The following is a 4,101-nucleotide window of genomic DNA, read 5'->3' as shown; positions in this document are numbered from 1 at the left end:
ATGACACACACGAACACATACAATCACACACACACACACACACACACACACACACACACACACACACTGAAAACAGCAGCTTTGATGTGCACAAACAAATACACAGACACTGTATCAAGGCTCACAAATCAACATCCAAAATATTACATTTTTTAAACATTACCCTGCAAGGAAACACATTTAATATTACATTATTTTTGTTTATTTAAACACACACACACATGCACAATCAGACACACACTGAAAATACCAGCTTAGAAGTGCACATTCAAATACACAAACATACTAAAAATCAACAGAGAAAATAATAATACATTTTTCAAACATTGCCCTGCAAGGAAACAAATTCAATATATTAAATCAATCACTCACACACACACAATCACACACACTGAAAATACCAGCTTTGATGTGCACACACAAAAACACACATCATATCAAGGCTCACAAATCCACAGACAAATAATACATTTTTAACATTACCCTGCAAGCAAGCAAATTCAATGTTACATGACTTTTGTTTTATTAAACACACACGCACACACACACTTAAAATACCAGCTTAGACGTTGTTATGGAGTGGTATAGCCCTTATTGCGCCAGATGTTATGGTCCTTTATTGGCCGGTTTCTAGACAATCATAAATGCCTCTACACCACTCTATAAATTTAGTATTTGTTTACAGACTTGAATGTAATCTGAATAGTTGTCCGCTACCGTAGCTTATAAGGCACAAGCGCACACACACTCACACACGCAAAAACCTGGTGTTAAATGGATCTTGACACTGCCAAGACTAATTATTATTGTTTACAAAGCTTTTTACATCACAAAATCATTTCCGGGCTTCGACCAGTACTCTAGGCCGACAACACCGCAAGAAACTCTACAGTCCAAGACGCAGACACCTTTTGGCTCAAACAAAGCAGCTTAACAGGTAAGACGAATAGGTATTCTACTGTACGTTACCCTACTGCCATCTTTCGGCTTTCAAGATGTTGGTATGGCTGTAAGTCCTTCAGACGACTGACAAGGGTGCACCAGTCCTCACGACACCGCAACCATTGCTTGACGTAGTCCTTGATCCTTCCAGTTCGTCTCGGCGGCTAACTGTAGAACCCTGCCAGCTCTCCATGCCATGGTCATGTACACCAAGCCGCAGTTGACTGGTTCAGTTCAGCCTCCGGCGATGAAAACCCCCCCAGTTGGAAACACTGTAAAGTTTATAGTCCATAAATCAACTTGTCTTTAGTTTCTTTCACTCGCACAATAAAAATACTCACTCGTCCAACATATTAAGCTGCATGAGCCAATATAATTATTTACACGTTAATTCCTGTTTTCTAAAACCAAGAAAACGTTACGTAAAACCCTCACATGTTTAAGCAGTGTAGCACAATAGCTTAGGCCTACACAATAACATTAAACACAGAAACAGTCACTCTTCTCACATACGACAGCATGACATGAAAATATAACCGGTTTCAAACATACCTCAAAAGAGTGTAAAGCCAACATTTAGTACAGTCGCCGGCCTGGCATGAATATGAAAATGGAAGATATCACGTAGACTGATAGGGAAAGTTCGTCAGTCTTCATCCTTCTTCAGTCAGATACCTAAAACAGGAGCCCGTCTGCTAACGTGTTACGAAAAACATGAGTCGAGCTTGGCTCCTTGACGGCGACTGATTTTACAAAGTCGTTCTTGCTATGACATTGCCAGTGAGCTGTCGTCTGCATTACTTGCACGTGAAAAACCTTGTCAGTTACACAAAGGTTCAACTGCGGTCAACGCGACGGTATGCAGCCTATAGCCCTTTCCAATGTCTGACCATCGCTATAGTCTATTCTATTTACAACAATACACATTACCACAAATACGAGTAAACCGCTTCGTAACATCACCCCCTTTCCTCAAAAGAAAATGAATTGTTGAAAAAACGATGAAATTTTCTGAATCTCGATCAGAGATTATCCAAAAAATCAAAAGAATTATACACTGGGGTCATGTTCAGAAGCTGTTTAAAAAAAATATCATGAACGAAACTCGAGTAAGACCTTGGCCTTGCAAGAATATACCAGTCAAAAATCAAATCAAAAATCAAATCAAATTTGAAAATGTTACTGGACAAACAGGACAATAATGAAACAATCATTCACACCCGTGTAAGCGCACGTGCCTTGAGATAGAAAACAATACTGCTAAAGGGTCAAACAAACAAACACTATTGGGCGCCATTTGTTATGGAGTGGTATAGCCCTTATTGCGCCAGATGTTATGGTCCTTTATTGGCCGGTTTCTAGACAATCATAAATGCCTCTACACCACTCTATAAATTTAGTATTTGTTTACAGACTTGAATGTAATCTGAATAGTTGTCCGCTACCGTAGCTTATAAGGCACAAGCGCACACGCACTCACACACGCAAAAACCTGGTGTTAAATGGATCTTGACACTGCCAAGACTAATTATTATTGTTTACAAAGCTTTTTACATCACAAAATCATTTCCGGGCTTCGACCAGTACTCTAGGCCGACAACACCGCAAGAAACTCTACAGTCCAAGACGCAGACACCTTTTGGCTCAAACAAAGCAGCTTAACAGGTAAGACGAATAGGTATTCTACTGTACGTTACCCTACTGCCATCTTTCGGCTTTCAAGATGTTGGTATGGCTGTAAGTCCTTCAGACGACTGACAAGGGTGCACCAGTCCTCACGACACCGCAACCATTGCTTGACGTAGTCCTTGATCCTTCCAGTTCGTCTCGGCGGCTAACTGTAGAACCCTGCCAGCTCTCCATGCCATGGTCATGTACACCAAGCCGCAGTTGACTGGTTCAGTTCAGCCTCCGGCGATGAAAACCCCCCAGTTGGAAACACTGTAAAGTTTATAGTCCATAAATCAACTTGTCTTTAGTTTCTTTCACTCGCACAATAAAAATACTCACTCGTCCAACATATTAAGCTGCATGAGCCAATATAATTATTTACACGTTAATTCCTGTTTTCTAAAACCAAGAAAACGTTACGTAAAACCCTCACATGTTTAAGCAGTGTAGCACAATAGCTTAGGTCTACACAATAACATTAAACACAGAAACAGTCACTCTTCTCACATACGACAGCATGACATGAAAATATAACCGGTTTCAAACATACCTCAAAAGAGTGTAAAGCCAACATTTAGTACAGTCGCCGGCCTGGCATGAATATGAAAATGGAAGATATCACGTAGACTGATAGGGAAAGTTCGTCAGTCTTCATCCTTCTTCAGTCAGATACCTAAAACAGGAGCCCGTCTGCTAACGTGTTACGAAAAACATGAGTCGAGCTTGGCTCCTTGACGGCGACTGATTTTACAAAGTCGTTCTTGCTATGACATTGCCAGTGAGCTGTCGTCTGCATTACTTGCACGTGAAAAACCTTGTCAGTTACACAAAGGTTCAACTGCGGTCAACGCGACGGTATGCAGCCTATAGCCCTTTCCAATGTCTGACCATCGCAAAAGTCTATTCTATTTACAACAATACACATTAGCACAAATACGAGTAAACCGCTTCGTAACAGACGTGCACACACAATACACAGACATAGTATCAAGACTCACAAATCAAGACACAATATTACCTTTTTTAAACATTACCCTGCAAGGAAACAAATTGAATGGTACATGAATTTTGTTCAATCACACACACACACATACACAATCACACTGAAAATACCAGCTTTGATGTGCACACACAAATACACAGACATAGTATCAATTAGGCTCACAAATCAATAGACAAAATAATACATTTTTTAACATTACTCTGCAAGGAAAGAAATTTAATATTACATGCTTTTTGTTAAAATCAAACACACACACTCACTGAATATACCAGCTTAGAAGTGCACACACAAATACACAGACATAGTATCAAGGCTCACATATCATTCTTTCTTTCTTTCTTTGGTGTTTAACGTCGTTTTCAACCATTCAAGGTTATATCGCGACGGGGAAAGGGGGGAGATGGGATAGGGGAAAGGGGGGAGATGGGATAGAGCCACTTGTTAATTGTTTCTTGTTCACAAAAGCACTAATCAAAAAATTGCTC

At 40.1% G+C, this 4,101-nt stretch overlaps 1 long non-coding RNA gene across 1 annotated transcript; it reads right to left on the bottom strand.

Annotated features, from left to right (window-relative positions):
- Positions 1-770: 770 nt before the first annotated feature.
- LOC138955977 (uncharacterized) lies at positions 771-3,502 on the bottom strand. The gene is made up of 2 exons (XR_011452449.1): positions 3,164-3,502; positions 771-2,883 (listed from the first exon to the last, which is right to left on the bottom strand). It is a non-coding gene; the product is annotated as an uncharacterized lncRNA (long non-coding RNA).
- Between the last annotated feature and the right edge of the window lie 599 nt (positions 3,503-4,101).

This window comes from Littorina saxatilis, unplaced genomic scaffold (genome assembly GCF_037325665.1).
Source record: "Littorina saxatilis isolate snail1 unplaced genomic scaffold, US_GU_Lsax_2.0 scaffold_536, whole genome shotgun sequence".
Lineage (NCBI taxonomy): Eukaryota > Metazoa > Mollusca > Gastropoda > Littorinimorpha > Littorinidae > Littorina > Littorina saxatilis.
Note: the sequence above shows the minus strand (reverse complement) of the source record. Positions and strands in the feature narration are given on the sequence as shown.